At 36.1% G+C, this 22,177-nt stretch overlaps 1 pseudogene; it reads left to right on the top strand.

Moving 5' to 3' along the window:
• LOC109438722 (proteasome subunit alpha type-1) overlaps window positions 1-14,164 on the top strand; it is an 84,324-nt pseudogene extending 70,160 nt beyond the window's left edge.
• The last annotated feature ends 8,013 nt before the right edge of the window (window positions 14,165-22,177 follow it).

The raw sequence follows: 22,177 nt of genomic DNA on the forward strand, positions 1-22,177 counted from the left end.
TCCTTTATGTAAAATTTTATCTTAATAATTTCTTATAACAGGCTCCAAAAAGAGATATCCCTGTCATTTCCCACCAATCCTTATTCATTCTTTATTCTCTCTGTTTAATTTTTTTTTTTTAATTTGCATTTCAGTCTAGTAATGTCACACTGACGTCTCATGGGGAATTCTTCATAATGAACATTTACTCACTGTAGACAGATGCCTGTTTACTTATCTCCTTTAGACACACAGAGCATCACTACTATCATTTTCTAAGTTTTAAAGCCTTTGCATACTTAATTTGTATCTTCCTTGAATGCAAATTATACTGTGTTTAGTCTTAAAACAGCAGCATTAGTAAACTGAACTCTCATTTATGTGTGCAGTGGGTGAGTTAGGTACCTCATAAAAATTCTAACAGATGCCTTGCTTTAATATTTCTAATCATCGAGTTTGTGCCCCAAGGATTTTTTGTTTTGTTTTGTTTTATAGTCATCAAGTTTTTGCCTTGTTACAAAAAAATGCTTTCTTAAATTCTATGAAGACATTGAAACCTTTTTTAAATTTATTCCTGAGCCTATAGTCATTGTTCTTATTTTATATGTGCACTTGCTTTTCTTCTGTCCTCTTTGATCTCTTTCCCTCATTCATCAGTCAAGTCCCCATAGATTTAGGCTATGTTGATGATTTGCTCAAGCTGGCAAACTAGTGGGTTTCTCCTCGTTTCCTAAATCTGGAGATGTACTGTGGTTTTTTAGTATAACAAGATCAGTCAGATTCATCCCATAAGAGTTTCCTGATTGTTTACAAGATGAAGGAATCATTTGAAAAGTAACAGGATCACAACAACCCATTCTTTGTCAGAGGGTAATATCAGAAAGTGATGCTAACTTTACTTGTTGTTCCAAAACTTAATAATAAAAAGGCAAGAATAAAGCTGTTTTCAATTCTAATCATCTAAAACAGCTGACAGGTCACATCAGAAACACGGCGGTGTGAGTGGTACCCCTTGATCTCTCCTCTTGAAGTTACAATAAGTTGGATAGCTATAATTTAAAAAAGGATTCCCTGTGCAACACACAAATACATCTGAGAGATCTGCGCATTGAAACATCTGAAGGTGGGCAAATCGGGTCAAACAAGGGAGATGGGAAGGGAGACATGCAGAGATGGGGGCTGTGGGATGCAGCTCAGAACTCACTGACTGTAGTCCTGGGAGAGGGGAAGATGGAAACTATAGGTGCACTCTCTGTGGCCCCAGCAATCCTGCCTGAGTGATCAGCATATAATACAGTTGAATGTAGTCATCAGGCAGACCAGCGGGAAAACACCTAAGTACAGAAATGTGACAACTGTGGTCTAACAGCAATCACCACCATGTAGAAAACAAAGCCATGGAGCCTGGCCACCTCCTCCCCATGCTCCCAGACTTTGCCACCCTCACACCCTCCCAGTGTTAGGCAGCTGGCCTCAGAAAAAAATGGTATAAGTGTCGGATTAAAGACCAGAATATCTACAGCCCTTGGAACTGAAGAGATAGTTTCTGAGTGGGAGACACACACTGCAGCTAATTCCAGTGACCTGGGAGGAGCTAAAACGGCGAGGTAGCTGAGGTCTAGCAGTCACCATTACTTAAAGGAGAACAAACGCAGAAACACAACAGAAGCTTCTCTCAGGCCGTCCCAACCGCACTTTTCACAGCTGATCCTAGTGGGGGCACCAAGGGCTGCTGAGGTCCATAACTCTGTATCTGGCTGCACGGGCAGCACTGGGTTTCAAGGGCTCAAACCCTGTTGCCCATCACATCCGCCCACAAGGGTGGTGCCCTGAGACCCACATGACCTGGTCAAGGAGGAGATGCCCACTTTTCCAGGAAATCTTCTACTGGGAGAAGCCAAAATAGGGCAAGAGAAAATAAAATGCTCCAGTGCTACCTGGTGGAAAACAAAAGAAAGACCTCTTCAGATAAGCCTGCTGCAGAATTCACTGCTGTAGATACCCAGGAAGAGACACCCATTAATTATGATGAATAACCAAGGTAACAAGGCAGCTCAGAAAGAAAATGAAAAATCTCCAGAAAATAAACTTAAAACTCATGGAAATATGTGACTTAAATGACAGAGAATTCAGCACTGCCATTCTGTAAACACTCAACGAGATGCTAGGAAACTCAGATAGGTAGCTTAGTGAAGTCAGAAATAAAATCAACAAACAAAATGTATATTTTACCAAAGAGATTGAAATGTTAAAAAAGAAACAAATGAAAATTCAATAAATGAAGAATTCAATAAAACAAATGGAGAATGAAATACTGAGCGTGGAAGTAGAGCTGACAGATAGAGAAAACATTAGTGATATCAAAGATGTGAATCTGGAAGTGACACAGATGGAAGAAGAGACAGCCTTGAAAGTTAAAAGAAATGAAAGAACTCTATAAAGAATTTTCTGACTAGGTCAGAAAAACTATATACAATAATAATGATTATACCAGAAGGAAAAAAGAGGGAGAAGGACGAAAAGAGCCTATTCAAACAGTCAATGAGAACTTCACAAACCTATGGAAAGAACTGGATCCTCAAATCCAAGAAGCAAACAGAACACCTAATTATCTCAATTACGAAAGATGTCCTCCAAGGCACATTATATTGAAACTGTCATAAATTAATGACAAGGAAAGAATTCTCAAGGCAGCCAGGGATAAGAAAATAATAACCTATAAAGGAAAGCCCGTTCAAATATAATCAGATTTCCCAGCAGAAACTCTGCAAGCCAGGAGACAATGGAATCAAGTATTTAAACTACTGAAAGAGAGAAATAACCAGCAAAGAATTATATATCCAGCAAAGTTATCCTTTAGGTATGAAGGAGGAATAAAGACCTTTCCAGACATACAGAAGTTGAGGAAATTTTCCACCACAAGGCCTGCATTACAGGAAATACTGAACAAGGTTATTCTACCTGAAACAAAAAAACAACAGGATACAAAAGTATAAGTAAGATTACCAACAGACAGACAGAAGCAGGAAATGGCAATTCCTACACAGAATAGGGCACTATACACTCCAACGTAAAGAAGATAAAAATATAAGAAATTAAAGTAAAGTAAAACTTTATAAAAAGTAAAGAAGATAAAAACATAAGAAAAGAAAGTGAGAAGAAGATAATTTGCCACTCTAACACAGAAATTAACTCACAGCATAAATAGGGATAATTTGTGACAACAAAAACATAAAAGGGGAGTGAGGTCTGAATATGCAAAGGGAAACTGAGATAACATGAAAAGAAATGACTACTGTATATATGAAATTTTCTTTTACATAAATAATAACCACTAAAAAAAAAAATTCAGAACTGAGACACATAACATAAAACAAGAGAAATAGGAAAAAAATCATAGAATACCACCAAACTAAAATAACAGATAGAAACACAAAGGCAAAGAAACAATGGAAACATGGAACTACCAGAAAAGAAAAGATAAAATGATAGGAAATCTTAATATATCAATAATCACCCTAAATGTAAATGGACTAACTCCCCAATAAAAAGGCACAGAGTAGCAGATTGGATCAAAAAGCAAAACCAACCATAAGCTGCCTCAAAGAGACACATCATCTTAGCTGCAAAGATAAATATAGACTCAAAGTGAAAGGGTAGAAAAGCAGGTGTATTCATACTTACATTTGATGTAATTATGATGTAACAGACATGATTCAACATACTTATATGATGAAACAGATTTCAAGATAGAAAAGGTAACAAGAGACAAAGATGGACATTTCATAATGATAAAGGGGACTATACAACAAGAAGATATAACACTCATCAATATTTATGGCCCCAATAAGCGAGCACAGAAACATATAAGCAACTATTAACAGAACTAAAGGGAGGAATTGACAACAACACAATTATAGTAGAGGACCTAAATACATCATTGACAGCTATGGATAGATCATTCAAACAGAAAATACATAAAGAAATGTCAGCCCTAAATGACACATTAGATGAAATGTACATAATTGAGATTTATAGAGCATATCATCCTAGAACATCAGACTATACATTCTTTTCTTGTATACATGAAACATTATTAAAGATAAACCATATATTGGGACATAAAACTAGCCTCAGCAAATTTAAGAAGATTGAAATCATCTCAAGCATATTCTCTGACTACAAAGCTTTGAAATTGTCCATCAACTGCAAAAAGAAAGCAGGAAAACCCACAAATATATGGAGACTAAATAACATACTTTTAAAAAACGACTAGGTCAAAGAAGAAATAAGAGGAGAGATCAAACGATACATAGAAACACGTAAGAATGAAAGTACATCTTACCGAAACCTTTGGGATGCAGCAAAAGCAGTTTTAAGAGGGAAATTTATATCATTACAGGCCTATCTCAAGACAGATGAAAAATCCCAAATAACCTCATGTTAAACCTTAAAAAACTAGAAAAAGAAGAACAAATAAAACCTAGAGTCAGCAGAAGGCAGGAAATAATAAAAATCAGAGCAGAACTAAATGAAATAGAGAACAGAAAGAAAACAGAAAAAAATAATGTGACAAAGAGCTGGTTCTTTGAAATCTTTAATAAAATTGACAAACCCTTGGCTAGACTCACTAAGATAAAAAGAGAAAAGACACAAATAAACAAAAGCAGAAATGAAAGAAGGGAATTTACCACAGATGCCACAAAAATACAAAGGATCATCAAAGAATACTAGGAAGGACTATAGTCCACCAAATTAAAAAACTTGCAAGAAGTGGACATGTTCTTAGAAACATTTAGCCTTCTTAGGCTGAGGAACGAAGAACTGAAAAATCTAAATAGACTGATTAACAGTAAGGAAATTGAATCTGTCATCTGATACCTTCCCAAAAGCAACAGTCCAGTACCACATGGCTTCATTAGTGAATTCTACCAAACATTCAAACAGGATCTAATATCTGTCCTACTCAAACTCTTCCAAAAAATTGAAGAAGAGACAATACTCCATAAATCATTTTATGAGGCCAACATTACCCTGATAAAAAACCTGGTAATGATAACACAAAAAATAGAAAATTACAGATCAATATTACTAATAAATAGAGATGCAAAAATCCTAAACAAAATTCTAGCAATCAGATGCAATAATACATTAAAAACATTACATGTCTCAACCAAGTGGGGTTCATCCCAGAGGCACAAGGATAGTTCAATACACGCAAATCGATCAATGTGATACACCACATAAACAAATAAAGGACAAAAATCATATGATTATATCAATAATACAGAAAAAGCATTTGAAAAGATACTACATCTACTTATGATTAAAACACTTAATATAATGGTATAGGAGGAAAATACCTTAACATAATAAAGGCCATATATGACAAATCCTCAGCTAATATCGTAATTAATGGTGAAAAACTGATGCTGTTTACTCTACGATCAGGAACATTACAGGGCTGTCCCTGATCAGCTCTGCTTTTCAATGTAGTATAGCAAGTCCTAGCCAGAGCAATCAGGCAAGAGAAAGAAGTAAAAGGCATCCAAATTGGGAATGAAGAAATTAAATTGTCACTTTTTGCAGATGACATGATGCTATATATAGTAGAAAACCCCAAAGAATCCACCAAAAAGCTATTAGAAAAAATAAACGAATACAGTAAAGTTTTCGGCTGCAAAATCAATGTACAAAAGTCCATTGCATCCCTACATACTAAGAATGAAATCTCAGAAAAAGAAGTAAAATAAAAATAAACCAATTCCTTTAGCAATTGCAACAAAAAGAATAAAATACATAGGAATAAACTTAACCGAGGATGTGAAAGACCTGCACTCTGAAAACTATAAGACATTTTTAAAAGAAATTGAAGAAGACACAAAGAAATGATAGACATTCTGTGTTCATGGATTGGAAGAACCAACATAGTTAAAATGGCCACATTACCCAAAGCAAAATATAAATTTAATGCAATCCCCATCAAAATCCCAATGGCTTTTTAAAAAGAAATAGAACAAAAAATCATCACATATTTATGGCACTACGAAAGACCCCAAATAGCCAAAACAATCCTAAGAAAAAAGAACAATACTGAAGGTATCACACTCCTTGACTTCAGCTTGTACTACACGGCAACAATAATCAGAACAGTATGGTATTGGCAGCAAAACAAACACACAGACCAATGGAATAGAATTGAGAACCCAGAAACAAACCCACTTAAATATGGACAGATAATTTTCGACAAAGAAGCCAAAAACATACAATGGAGGAAAGACAGCCTCTTCAATAAATGGTGCTGGAAGGGAGAATTGGAAAGCCACGTGCAAAAGGATGAAACTAGACTGCTATCTGTCACAGTGTAAAAAAATTAACTCAAAATGGATCAAAAACTAAACATAACACCTCAGAGAAGAAACTGCATAGAAGAAAACACAGGTACTAAACTTATGGATGGACCTTGGGTTCAAAGATCATTTTATGAATTTGGCTTCAAAGGCAAGGGAAGTAAAAGCTAAAATAAATGAATGGGACTATATCAAACTAAAATCTTCTGCACAGCAAAAGAAACCATCAACTTAATAAAGAGGCAACCAACCAAATGGGAGAAGATTTTTGCAAACAACGCCTCCTATAAGGGGCTCCTATCCAAAGTATGTAAGGACTCATGTAATTGAACAACCAAAAAAAACAAACAATCCAATTCAAAAATGGGTAGAGAACCTGAAGACACATTTCTCCAAGGAGGACATACAAGCGGCCAACAGACTTAGGAAAAAATGCTCAACATCACTAATCATCAGAGAAATGCAAATCAAAATCTCAATGAGATACCACCTGATACCAGTTAGAATGGCTATCGTCAACAGTACAAATAATAACAAGTGCTGGAGAGGCTTTGGAGAAAAGGAACCCTCATACACTGTTGGTGGGAATGCAGACTGGTGCAGCTGCTATGGAAGGCAGCGTGGAGGTTCCTGAAAAAATTAAGAATAGAATTACCATATGACCCAGCAATCCCTCTCCTGGGTATCTACCCAAAAAATCTGAAAACATTAATCCATAAAGATGTATGTGCTCCGACGTTCATTGCAGCTTTACTTACAGTGTCCAAGACATGGAAACAATCTAAGTGTCCTTTGATAGATGATTGGATATAGGAGATGTGGTATATATACACAATGGAATACTATTCTGCCATAACAAAAGATGAAATAATGCCATTTGCAATAACATGGATAGATCTTGTGATTATTATGCTAAGCAAAATAAGTCAGTCAGAAAAAGTAGAGAACCATATGATTTCACTGATATGTTGTATACAAAACTGAAAACAACAAAGGTAGAAGATAAACAAATGAAGAAACAAAAACTCATAGACACAGACAATAGTTTAGTGGTTACCAGAGGGTAAGGAGGGGAGGAGGTGGTAGATGATGGTAAAAGGGATCAAATATATGTTGATGGAAAGAGAACTGACTCTGTATGGCGAACAGATAATTTGATATATAGATGATGTATCACAGAATAGTACACTTGAAACCTATGTAAATTTATTAACAATTGTCACCCCAATAAACATTAATTTTTTTAAAAAAGAATCTAGGTACCAACCATACGTGTTTCATAAAAATTAACTCAAACAGATCATGTATTTAAATTTAAAATGCAAAACTATAAAACTCCTAGAATATAACAGAAGAAAACTAGTTGATTTCGGTTAGATGATGACTTTTTAGATAGAGCACCAAAGACACAATCCATGAAAGAAAGAATTCATAAGCTGGGCTTAGTTGAAATTAAAAACTCCTGCTCTGTGAAAGACACTGTCAAGAGAATACAAAAAGAAAAACCAGAGACTTGGATAAAATATTTTCAAAGACATATCTGATAAAGAACTGTAACCCAAAATATGCAAAATTCTTGAAATTCAGAAACACATAAAGAAAAAACACACAAACAATGAGTCAGACATTAACAGCTGCCTCACCCAAGATGATATACAGATGGCAACTAAGAATATGAAAAATGCTATATATTATGTGTCATCGGGGAAAGTAGAAATTAAAACAATGAGATTCCACTACATCCCTATTACAATGGCGAAAATCCAGAACACTGGCAACACCCAATTATGGCAAGGATGTGGAGAAACAGAAAGTCTCATTCATTGCTCCTAAAAATGCAAAAATGGAACAGCACTTTGAAAGACATTTCTTCGTTTCTAACAAAATTAAACATTCTCTACCTATAAGATTCAGCAGTTTCACTTCTTGGCATTTACCCAAAGTAACTGAAAACTTATGTACACACAAAAACGTGTACAGTGCTATTCATAGCAACTTTATACATCATTGCCAAAATGTGGAAGCAACCAAGATATCCTTTGGTAAATGAACAGATAAATAAACTATGGTACATCCAAACAATAAAATGTTTTTCAGTGCTAAAAATAAATGAGCCACAAAGTCATGAAAAGACATGGAAAAAACTTGAAGGCATATTATTAAATGAAAGACATCAATCTGAAAAGGCTACATGCAGTATGATTCTAATTTTATAACATTGGGAATAGCCAAACTATGAAGAATAAAAATATCAGTGATTTTTTGGGGATAGATAAGAGAAAGGGATAAATAGACAGAGAAAACAGGAATTTTAGGGAGTCAAACTACTTTGTATAATACTCTAATGTTGGATACATGTCATTATATGTTTGTCTAAACCCATAGAATGTACAACACGAAAAGTAAACCCTAATTCAAACTATGGACTCTGAATGATAATGTGTTAATGTAGATCCATCAATTGTAATAAATGTACCACTCTGAGGTGGGTTGTTGATAATGGAGGAGGCTATGCATGTGTGAAGGCAGTGGATATATGGAGATCTCTGTACCATTTACTCAATTTTGCCTAAGAATTCAATTGTTAGATTGTAAATTATTACATTGCCAGATGTTTTTCCAGATGGCTGTACAAGCTTTCATTCACACTAGCAATGTATGAGGGTAACTCTCACCTCACATTCTCACCAGAATTTGGTTATTGCCTAATTTTTTGTTAAGCCTTTTTAATAGGAATATAGTGGTATGCAATTTTTGATTTTAATTTGCTTTGATAACAAATTATGATGTTTAGCACATTTTTATATGCTGGTTTGCAATCTGTATATCTTGTTTGGTAAGTGTCTAAAATTGTACATTTTTAATAGCTTGTCCCTAATTTTTGAATTGTGACAGTTTTTTTATATATATTTAAGATACAAGTACTTTATCAGATGTATAATTTACAAATAATTTATGATATTTTACAGATTGTCTTTTCCTTCTCTTCACCATGTTTTCAGTAGAGGAAAAGTCTTAAATTTTGAGGAAGTACAGTTAATGTATGTGTGTTTTTTTTTTTTTTTATGGATTCTGCTTTTGGTGTCATATTCAAATAATTATTTGTATAACTCAAAAATCAAAATGAGTTGCTACTAGTTTTTCTAAAATGTTAATAGTTTTGTGTGTTATATTGAGGCTTTTATATTGAGTTAATTTTTTAAAGTTATGATATATAGTTCATAGTACATTGTTTTTGCGTATGGTTATCTAATTGTTCCATCATAATTTATTGAAAGACTACTTTTTTATTAAATTGATTTTCTACTTTTGCAAAAAATCAATTAACCATATTTCATCAGATCTATATCTGAGAACTCTATTTAACTTCATTCATCTATTTGTCTATCTTTTCAGTAATTGACATATAACATTATTTTCAAGTACACAACATAATGATTCAATATTTATATATATTGCAAAATGAGCATCACAATAAGTCTAGTTATCATCCATCACCACACATAGCTACAAATTTGTTTTCTTGTGATGAGAACTTCGATTCACTCTCTCAGAAACTTTCAAATACGTAACACAGTATTATTAGCTAGTCAACATATTGTACAGTGCATCCTTATTACTTATTTTTTTCTGTAAGTGGAAATTTGCAACTTTTGACCCCTTTCACACATTTTATTCACCACCCATCCTCCACCTCTGTCATTCACCAATCTGCTCTCTGTATCTATAAACTTGTATTTTAAAAACAAATTTAATTCCACATATAAGTGAAATATACAATTGTCTTTGTCTGACTTATTTCAGTTAGCATTAGCAAAGACAGTAATGCAAAGAAAAATAGACAGCAACAGGAAAAGACGAAGAAAAAATATGAGATGGATTGATTTCATAAAAGAAGCCATAAACATGAGTCTACAGGAGCCACGTAGGGCTGTTGAGAAAAGGACAAGGTGGACATAATTCATTCTTAAGTCACCAATACTCTGCTGAGTCAGAGCCAACTCAACAGTATTCCCTCCAAGTTTACCAATGTTGTTATAAATGGCAGAATTTCCTTCTTTTATGACTAAAAATATATTATTGCATATGTATCCCACACTTTCTATATCCATTCATGTACTGATGGACATCTATTAGGTTGTTTCTATATGTTAGTTATTATAAATAATGCTGCAATGGACATGGGGTGCCTGTATTGTTTTGAGTTAGTGTTTTTGTTTTCTTCAAAAAAATACTCAGAAGTAGAAGTGCTGGATCATATGGAAGTTCTATATTTTTAATTTTTGAGGAAACTCCATTATGTGTACCATAGTGGTTGGAGCAATTTACACTCCCACTAACAGTGCACGTTTCCCTTTCCTCCACATCATCACCAACACTCGTTATTACTTGTCTTTTTTATAATAGCCATTCTCACAGGTGTGAAGTGATAGCTCTTTGTGGTTTTGATGTGCATTTCCCTGATGATTAGTTATGTTTAGCACATTTTCATTTATCTGTTGGCCATCTCTGAATGTCTTCCTTGGAGAAATGTCTAGTAAGGTCCTCTGCCCAGTTTTAAATCAGATTTTTAAAAATGTTGAGTTGTAAAAGTTTTTTAAAAATATGTTTTGAATATTAACCCCTTATTAGATACATCATTGACAAATATCTTCTATCATTCACTAGGGTGTGTTTTCATCTTGTTGATGGTTTCCATTGCCATGCAAAAGCTTTTTAATTTGATGTAGACTCATTTGTTCAATTTTATTTTGTTGTCTTTGCCCTAGGAGACATAGCCAAAAAAAGAAAAAGAAAAAGAAAAAAAATCACTAAGACAAGTGTCAAAGTGTTTACTGCCTACATTTTCTTTTTCTAGGAGTTTTAGGGTTTCAGGTCTTACATTTAATTATTTAATCTATTTTGAGTTTGTTTTTTATATAATGTAAGAAAGTTGTCCAAGAGAACAGTATATGTATTCAACTTATTGCAGATATTTTTATTTCTCACTGAACATCCATTGCTCTCCACATTACTAAGATCCCTATGAGGAGAGTTCATGTAACTAATTCTGCTCACTGGGTGGTGAACAGCAGTGGTATGTGATATCTCTGGGCTGAAGCATTGAAGAGCTTATGCATGAGTCTCCTGATTTCTATTCCCTAATGACAATGGAAGCCACATTTATGTGATAGAACCACAAAATAAAAGTAGAAAAGTACTCAGTCAATTCATGAAGGTCATCTTCCTGGAAAATTCCCAGTCAGGCATTGAGCTTTAATTAAAGTAAAATATAAACTTTTCTGTGTTTACTTTGGATTTTGAGGTTTTGGGTTATTTTTGTTGTAAGCACAGCATAGCTTGACTTACATTTACTATACAATTTGTTTTTCTAGTTCAAAGTTATTTAACTTCATTCTGATGATTGCATATATTACTGATTACTCTGGTAATATTATCTAACCTTGATTAATTGGGGGCATATAATGTTTAAGAAGTTTTTAAGTTCAGTTATATATTTCTTAGTTTCTCTTAGAAATATATATCCATTCTGTACTCGCAAATATATCCCTTGTATAGTCTCCATAGCATTTCCCTGTAATATGTTTAATTGAAAAAATATTTAATACAACAATTATAGGAGACACTTTTAATATTTTCAAATTCTTTTGCCCCTTCTCTAGTAAAAGCAATGTAGAATATTATAAAATAATTACATTTTACAATAGCATATTTCTATGAAATTATTTGATGTATCTTAATGTCTCAAAGTTCCAATTAGCTGCTTGGGTAATTAAATTCTAAAGACTAAAATTTGCCATCTACTAGAAATAGAAACTAAATTAGATCAGATAGAAATTGTACATTTTCTAATAACACTGTGTCATAAAAATTCCCCAGAGTATTTATTTCATTTTCTTGTAGCCCGTCTTTCCTTATGTGATAGTCTGCTTTGTCTTTGAATAAGCAGCATAGCATTTAAAAAAACATTAAAATTTGTATTATATCCCTTTTCTAATGGGACAGTAATATTCCATTAAAGCATTTTAAGGTTGATTTTTGGTTCTTGTACTACTGAATTAACATTAGCAAAGCCCAAATAAGAAAAATTAAATATATGAATGGAGTGGTTTTCAGTTAATTCTTATGGCAGCTATTCCAGGAAGAGGATTCCACACTTATAATGGATATTGTATTGAGATTTGACAATATGAATTTATTAGTTTTATTACATGGAACATTTGGGGGAAGAAAAATAATTTATTCCTAGAACAACTACATCTGAAAAAATAGAAATAAATTATTTATACTTTGAAGTTTGTGGAGTGGTGTCAGAAAACATTTTATCAAAGCTATCACTATTTTGAAATAATCAAATTAGCTGACTTTTCATCAAAAAAGAACAAAAAACTAGAAATGAGCAAAAGTGTACAATTTCTTCTCTCAACTTACAGTTTTAAACTCCAGGTAATTAACTTATCTGAATCCTGAATGTTTATATAAAATCAAAGCAACAATGATACTGAACAAAAATGTTATAAATTACAGATAAACTCAATTAATTTACAAATAAATTAAATCACAAATTGTCATGTATTTATTTAATATTTCTATTTTAAGCATCAATAAAAACATGACTGTACATCTGTTTACAAATAAAGGTCAAATGCCAAAAATTGGCATTCAGGATCTTCCCTGATTTGATTGAACCCATTTTCCTTTTTTCTTTCCGCTTTATCAATTCATTTACTGATTCATTTAACAAATCTTTGTTAAGTACCTATATTCCAAATTCTATTTTTCCTACTGGACCATATAATGATGAAATTATGATGATGATAATGATGATTGATGACTCAATGACTGCAAATCTTTTATATAACAAAAGTATATATCAAGCATAGTTTTTGATGAGTCACATACATTAACTCAATTGATCCTTGTACCACACCTATGAAAGTTAGTGTTGTTATCCTTATTTTATAGATAAGAAACCTAAAATATGAAAGGATTCATTACTTAAGGGCACATAGCAAATAAAGTATGGGGCTAGAACTCCTGATCCATAGCTTTGTAGGAGGTGGCAGCCAGGCCCACAACTGGAACCATATTTCACAACCAGTATGACAATGATGTCACTGTTGGAAACCCAGGGAAGGAAACTGAACAATACAATGAAAGCTGGCAGACAAGATTCAGCCAGTTGGTCTGAAATGGAAAACCTATGCAATGTTGACTGCATTGAGGACAGTCAGAGTTTGCTGCTCATCAGGAAAAAAAAAATTACTCCATGTTCACACTCATATTGGTATCTCAGTTCTGGGCTTACTGCCGATGCTAGACTGTTATGTACTTTTATGCACTAGCAGCCTTTTAATTCATTTCTTCCAGTGTCTCATTTTGTATTTCTAATTAGAAGCAAAACCCAGATACTAACACAATATGGCTGGAGTCCACCAGGTGTCAGGCTGCTTGTTGCTGGTTATGATGATGTGGGCCCTCGTGTTTTCCAAACCTGTCTCTCTGCTAAATATTTTTAGCTATATCCACTAGAACTTGTTCTCAATCAGCCTGTACTTATCTGGAGAGATATATGTCTGAGATTACGGAGTAAAATTTGAATGCACTGGTTAAACATGGTCTGTGCACCTTAAGAGACACTTCATGAAGAACAAGACCTAACTATAAAGAATGTCTCTATTGGGATTACTGGAAAGACTTGGGGTTTATTATCTATGATGATGATAATGTTTCCCCCATTTACAGAAAAATCTTAAAGACCACAGAGAATGGAACAGCCTGTTCAACTTGCTAAGGAACCTGCAGAAAAGGCTGATAAATCAGTGGAACATTAAGTGATAAGGCCATTTACGTATGTTCATATTATCAAAGTAATAATGCAGAAACACATACTGATGACAATAATTTATGCTTTGAAACAAAAGATGCAAAGTGATGCAATGGTATTTTTAAGAAGTAGTCAAGATGCAAATTTCTTTCAAGCAATCTCACTGAAGCCCTTTAATGGGGTACATTTTTCTTTGAGAGGGTCTATATAATAATTTTCTAGAATGTATAGGTATCTGTTACTAATGTTTTGATATGAAGAGCATAGTGTCCTTGTATTTTAAAATAAGGATCAACTGTAAAATAAAATGGTTTCATCTAAAAAAAGAAGTGTAGGACTGGGATTTAACTCAGAAAGTCTAAGTTCAGAGATGCAGTCTTAAATATTATGCTTTACTTTTTCCCACATCATTTCCATTATTAGAATAACCATTAAGTCTATCCACACATATTTTGTTTTTCTCTCTCATTACTCTAATTCAGTCCATTTTCATTCTTCACCTTACATTTTCCTGGTTACTCTCCAATCAAAATTAATAACTTCTTTCTTTGTATTTCCATGATACATTTTGAGATATTATTATAACATTTATTCCATATTGTCATCTGTTGTTTATTGTTTATAAATTGGTTCTTTTCACCACATAATAAACATGAGAAAAAATCTATTTTTGATCAATAATTATATTCCCCCATTGTTCTTAACATAGTGACTTGTACTTAATATTTTCTTAGTAAATGAACTCATTAAGTCTTCTTTGAAGAATATCATAAAAATCTTCACAGATATATTACCTGTTCAATACAGAGAATTTGAGAAACGTTTTCAATACATTTCATTGCACTAATTTTTACTCTTTCCTATTCTGTATGGTTGTAATGCCAATTTACTTAGCCAATATATTCTATCTTACTCAAATCACTGAAGTTGACCTTCGGATTTGAAGGCTATTGAAAAGTACTGCCCATCTATTTACTTAGGCCTTTGAGAAATCTTAAGAGTGAGTTGTCATAATGAAATGTGGAGTTTCATTTCCAATCACTGTTCTATAACTGCCAAGAGATAAAGAACTAAGGGCATACCTACACAGCAGAAAAGAAAAAAAAAAGTAGAAATGAGAGCTTTCAATTTTCTAGGACTCAAGATTATCCCAAACCAAACAAACAAAGGTACTATCCTTTCCAATGAATAGAAAATTATGTATCTGATATTCCTGGCTGTAAAAATGTATATCAGCAGGTGACACAAACTGAAAAGATGACATAAGATAACATGTTTAGTTTGAAATCAGTAAACTTCTGATGGTTAAGTAGTCATTCTTTCACTCACTGATTCAAAGAAAACAATGCATTGAGAACCTAATACTAATGATACAAAGGCTTTATGAAATCACATTCTATTTGGGGGAATAGACTCTTTAAAAACCATCATAATATGTTCTGATAAAAATGATAATTGAAACCATTTTAAAGTGCTATGATTACTTAGATGAGGGATCTATTAATTTATCTTGAGTGGGTTAAAGGAGGCTTGATGGAGGTGTTATTTAAGGTAAATCCTAAAAGATTCCTAAAGATATTGGGGAAGAACAGGACACAAAGGAGAATCACTATGAAGCAGAATAAATTACCAGGACAAAACTGGCCATTATAATGGAACCTTAGGTGGTCCTCTGTGCCAAACATGCATGTGTTTGTGGGGAAAGCAGTGTGAGGTGAGAATGATAATTCTAAAAGTGTTAAATTCAGGTTGCAGAAAAAATTGCAAGACATATTAAGGAATTTAGACTTTGTAGTTTGGCATTAGGAATCCAGTAAAGGGTTTCAAGCAGAGAAATGACTGTATCATCTGTACAAAGTATGAGAGGAGACAGGAGAGTGGCAACTAATTTGGAAGCTAGAGCAATGGTACTGTTAAGGAAAGAGAAGGGTCTTAACTAATTATTTGACAGTGGCAATGGAAAATAATAAACTCCAGTTTTGATAACTATCACAGAGGTAGAGTGATTTAAAAAGTCAATCCACTTTTCATTATTAAATTTATTGGGGTGACATTGGTTACTAAAATTATACAGGTTTCAAGTGTACATTTCTATGATACATCATTTATATATTGCATTGTGTGTTCACCATCCAGAGTCAGCTCTCCTTCCATCACCATATATTTGACCCCCTTTTCCCTCTTCTACCGTCCCTCTTTCCCCCTTACCCTCTGGTAACCATTAAAGTGTTGTCCATGTCCATGGATTTTTGTTTCTTTGTTTGTCTTGTTCATTTGTTGCTTTCAGTTTTATATCCCACATATTCCGTCTTTCCCCAAAAATAAGACCTAGCTGGACAATCAGCTCTAATGCATCTTTTGGAGCAAAAATTAATATAAGACCTGGTCTTATTTTACTATAATATAAGACTGGGTCTTATATAATATAATATAATAATATAATATAATACCGGGTCTAATATTAATTTTTGCTCCAAAAGATGCATTAGAGCTGATTGTCCAGCTAGGTCTTATTTTTGGGGAAACTTGGTAGTGAAATCATATGGTTCTTGACTTTTCCTGTCTGACTTATTTTGCTTAGCATGATAATCTCAAGGTCTATTCTTTAGATAGCAAATAATAAGGAGGAAGTTAAACATGGAAATTCTTATCATCATTCCTCAAAATGTAGTCCAACAAGCATCAGCATCAGAATCACCTTGGGAAGTTGAGAAAAACGCTCATTCCTAGACTCCACAATAGATATACTGAGTGTCACCTAGTTTTTAGGAGGATGGAGCGGAGTTTAAGTGAACAATAAGACTTTAGAGCTTCTATCTTTTGTGATCTAGAAGATGGCAGGGTATAATAGCAACTGCAGGAAATAAGACAGTGTTGCTTTAGTATAAATTATGATAAAGTCATTTGGGGACAAGATGAATCTGAGTACCTATTATTTATTGTGATGGAGATATTTAGTAGGAAATAGAGATTTGGAACTCAGAAAAGAACCTGGTGCTATAAATGTCAATGTGAATGTCATAAAAAATTAAATGATAATTAAATAAATATAAGATAATATGATTGCCCAAAAGTCTATGCAGAGTCGGGGTCCCCAAGTCAAGTTACATGAAATAATTGAGCAATGCAGACAGACTATAGGATGAATGAAAGATGAAAACCACGGCCTAAATGGAGAGTACATGCTCTGCTTGAAAGACATTTAAATCCTTCTTCTTGTTTAATATTGCAAATGCTGCACTAAATATTTCTGGGGCCAGAGTCAGCCCAGGTGTTATCAATTTATAAATGATAAGGAAGAGTATTAAAGAGAGCAAGGGGGAAAAGTGTGGTGCAGCTCAACACTGAATTTGATGACAAGAAAGACAAATCCACAACATAAACTGAGGAGTGAAGGTCAAAGAGACAAAAGAACTAGAAAGTAAATTATATCTGTCATGCAGTCTGTCACGCGGGGTCTCTCATCCCGCTCCCCACATAAGAACGCAGGATATGGTGAGGCCAAAAAGGAACACCCACGAAGCCATAGGTAGGGGAGTCATACCACTATAGTCTCGCTGGTGGCTGGGGGAGACACACACAGCAGGATCCACATGATCCGCAGTCCGCCATTCGCTTTTTTCTGCCTGAGAGCCAACCAACCAATTAACGCAGTCCCGTCAGTTACATCAGTAGCCAATTGGCCAACCAGCTACAGCTGACGGCCAACCAAGCACAGTTGATAGCTGTTCACCACCCAAGCCAGCACGCCCCCCCACGTGAGGCCGAGAGCCTGGAAACTGCTCTGTGGGACTCTGTACCCACAATATCATGGAAACTTAAGGGAAAAAAAAAAACAAACACATGAGAGAGTGAGTGATTAAGAATGTTGAATCCTGTAGATAGATTAAGTAGAATGAAGCTGTAAACAGGCCTGCCATTTTATTTTCTGAGGATAAAGGAATAGGACCACTACAATTTGGGGTAATACAAAATCACTGATATTTGTTATGTTTTTATTTCCTTGTAATTATGCATTGATTTAAAGTATTGTTGTTAAACTGTTTAATTTTTTTTTTTTTAGACTTTAGTAGTTTATGTATTATCAACTGTGGCCTTAAGAAAAGAGGGGAAAAAAAGTTGTCCTTCCATAGAGTATGTACAGATTTTAATAAAATTAAAACAAATGTGATCCTTTAAATGGGTACCAAGCCACTATTTCAAATTTGAAGCTACCAGGTGTAACTTCCTATATTATTTAGGTCTACCAACTAATCACTGATGAGGCAGAAAAGAGTTAATAAAAATGAACCTGAAAGGGGACTGCCCAGGCCTGCATCCCCTCCACAGGAACTGCCCAAGCTCATCTCCTAGAAATAAATCTAAAATGTCCAAACACTCCTAAAAAGAGGAGATAAGGCCCCACTAGTATTAACTGGTTTCTCATACATGCACAAATTGTTAAAATCTGTCCATTAGTTGAACTCTAGCCTCATTATAATACAATTAAAATAAACTGTTCATTAAGGCTTGCCACCCCACCCACCGTGGGTTTTTCTGTATTCATTCTGGGTAAGAGCATGCACAGAAAGAAACTAGTTTTTTAACCAATGTATGCCAATGAAATGACCTCAATCTATATGTCACATCTGCTGCTATAAGGAAATTTACCTACCCTTTCCTATATAAGAAAACTCTAACCTAAAGTTAGGTGCAGTTGTCTGCCCTGGCAACTTTTATGCCGGCATCTTTCTTCTTGAATAAACGTACTTCCTTGATTTCCTCATTTCAGGCTGAGTTTATGAATTTGTTCCTTTTGCAAATGACCAGGGGTTAATTCCAATGACACAACAATCACTGTCTCTAGTCAGTCAGACAATCATTTGCTGACAAGCTTCCAATGGCCAAATCTTAATGATAAAATTAACTAGTCAATTTTGTAAATTTGTATTGACATATTCCAACAAAAAGTCTCTGAAAGGAACTAAAAATTATAATAATAGAACATTTAATGATGCATCAGAGTAGCCCTACAAAATGGCCACTTTGTTTTTCTTTCCCCAATGTGAATTTTCTTTCTTTACTAAATTTATTAGTGACACTGGTTAATAAAATTATATAGGTTTTAAGTGTACAATTCTGTAATACACCATCTATATATTGCATTGTGTGTTTGCCACCGAGTCGGTTTTCCATCCATCACCATATATTTGACCCCCTTTATCCTCTTTGAAACAGACTTCTCAGGCTAGAATCCATGTAGTGACATCTAAATATCATATCATTTTAGATCTCATCTGTGGGGACAGAGCCAGGAGTGCAGTTTCCAGGCTCTCAGCCTCACGTTGAAAGGTGCTGGCTCAGGTAGTAAATGGCCATCAACTATGATTGGATGGCCATCAGCTGTGGCTAGTTGGCCGTCAGCTGTAACCAGTGAGCCATCGGCCACTAACATAACTGCCATGGCTACACTAGCAGTAAATGGGGGCTAGCAAGAAGATGGTGGCTGAGGTAGCAAGTGCAGATTACAGCTAGCAAGTGGGGTTGGTTGGTTGGCAGGAAAGTGGACAGCAGGTTGCGGATAGTGCGGTTCCTGCATCCTGTGTCTCCAACCCAGCCGCCAGTGAGACTATAGTGATATGACTCCCCTATCTATGGCTCCATGGGTGTTCCTTTTTGGCCTCACCATATCCTGAGTTCTTATATGGGGAGTGGGAGCTGAGACCCCACAGGCTACCCCGCACAACACAACCATTATTGAGAATCAGCTAAAAATCAAGCTGAACTGAAGCCTTTCAGCTAAGGATATTGTGGGGACAGAGCCCCAGAAAGCAGTTTCCAGGCTCTTGGCCTCACATAGAAAGGTGCTGGCTCAGGTAGTAAAAGGCCATCAACTGTGATGGGATGGCCATCAGCTGTGGCTAGTTGGCCGTCAACTGTAACCAGTGAGCCATTGGCCACTAATATAACTGCTGTGGCTAGGCTAGCAGGCAAAATGGGGGCTAGCAAGAAGATGGTGGCTGGGCTGGCAAGCGTGGACTGCAGTTACGATGGAAGGTTGCAGACAGTGTGGATCCAGCCTCCAATGAGACTATAGTGCCGCCAGCGAGAATATACTAGTGTGACTCCCCTACCTATGGCTCCATGGGTGTTCCTTTTTGGCCTCACCATATCCTGCATTCTTGTGTGGGGAGCGGGAGCAGAGATCCTGCAGGCCACCCCGCCGGACGCCCTGCACGACAGATATGCAGTAGTTGCCGCCTCCAGACTGGTAGAAAGGGCAGAGACGTGGAATGGGCTCTGGTCCCACACCCGTGCATGACCATTAAAGATCGGGAGGGCTGTTTTGTCTGTGGGGTTCCCCCACGCCCTAGAGGAGCGAGAGATCCCAGCCCCACCCCAGCTTAGGGTTCCAGGGCCAGGGAGAGAAGTGCCCATAATTTTTGGTTGTGAAAAACAGCAGAGATTATGACTGAGTGAGACAGTGCAGCTGCACTCACAGGCACTCCTCTTAAAGGGACCACGTGTGGACTTACCCATTAATGGACTCACTCACTCTGAGCTCCAGGGCTGGCGCAGCAGCTGGAAAGGTGGCAGGGACCAGTGGTGGGGAATTGAGTTGTCTGGCTTGGGACAGGGACTGAGAGGTGGCTTTCTCCTGCATGGGGGAGCTGGCAAAGGCCATTGTTTCTTTGCTGTGCCCTCCCCCTTCCTGGAGTGCAGACACAGGTGGCCACCCTTTCTTTATCTCTGCTGTTCATTTGCCCACCCTGGTGATTCGAGACCCTACCCCACCCAACTTTCAGGCACACCCAGTCTGCTTCCAGTGGCTTTTCATGCAGACCGCTTTTCTTGGCTCAAGCTGCACTTTCCTAGGGTCTCTCAAAATTCTTGGAACCCAGACAAGCAGCATTTGGCTTGAGTATCTCTGTACCTCTGAGTGAGCAGCCCTAAGCCGGCACTAGTGGCAGCTGGCCTTGGTTTGCAGCTTGGCTTCTCAAGGCACTTCCAAGCACAGCAGGGACGGCAGACATCTGTGAATTTCTTTCTGGCTCCCGCTAGATGGCCCCGGGTGGGGCATGGGCTGTGGCTGAAGTAGACCTACAGCAGATCCCCTCCAAGGTGGTCCTGGATCTCATGCCCCCAGTGGCCAGCTTCAAAACGAGCTGGAGCATCACCTAGTCATCTCCAAGTACAACATACTCAAGGGGCAGACTGGACAGGCACCAGTGTCCTACTGAGGCAGATCCTGCTCTGTAGGATCAGTCCCTGCACAACAACTCTTCCACTGTAGTGAAGGCCAGTCCCCACAATCATTGAGCCCATGAGTCAGTCCCTCACATTGATGTGCAATTATCAACCAAGGCTCAACCAGAAGAGGAGGGTACACACAACCCACACAAGGGATGCACCTGGAGGTCATGGCTCAGGTGACCAGAAAGACTGTGCCACTGAACCCCACAGCACACCTACTACATAAGGCCACTCTGCTAAGACCAGAAGACATAGCAGCCCTACCTAATACATAGAAACAAGCACAGGGTGGCAGCCAAAATGGAGAGACAAAGAAACACGTGCCAAATTAAAGAACAGAACAGAGCTCCAGAAAAAGAACTAAGTGAAACAGAGATAAGCAGTCTATCAAACACAGAGTTCCAAATACTGGTTATAAGAATGCTCAATGAGCTCATAAAAATGGAGATGGAAACCATGAAAAAGAACCAGTCAGAAATAAAGGATACAATAATGGAAACGAAGAATATATTACAGGGAATCAGCAGTAGATTAGATGAAGCAGAGGATCCAATGAGCATGTGGAAGATAAGGTAGCAGAAAACCCCCAACCAGAACAGCAAAAAGAAAAAGGAACCGAAGAACTGAGGAGAGTTTAAGGGGCCTCTGGGACAATATCAAGCGTACCAACATTTGCATTATAGGGCTACCTGAAGGACAAGAGAGAAAGCAAGGAATTGAAAAATTCCTTTATTATTTGAAGAAATAATGACAGAAAACTTCCCTAACCTGGTGAAGGAAATGGACA

Source organism: Rhinolophus sinicus, chromosome X (assembly GCF_036562045.2).
Source record: "Rhinolophus sinicus isolate RSC01 chromosome X, ASM3656204v1, whole genome shotgun sequence".
Taxonomy (NCBI): Eukaryota; Metazoa; Chordata; class Mammalia; order Chiroptera; family Rhinolophidae; genus Rhinolophus; species Rhinolophus sinicus.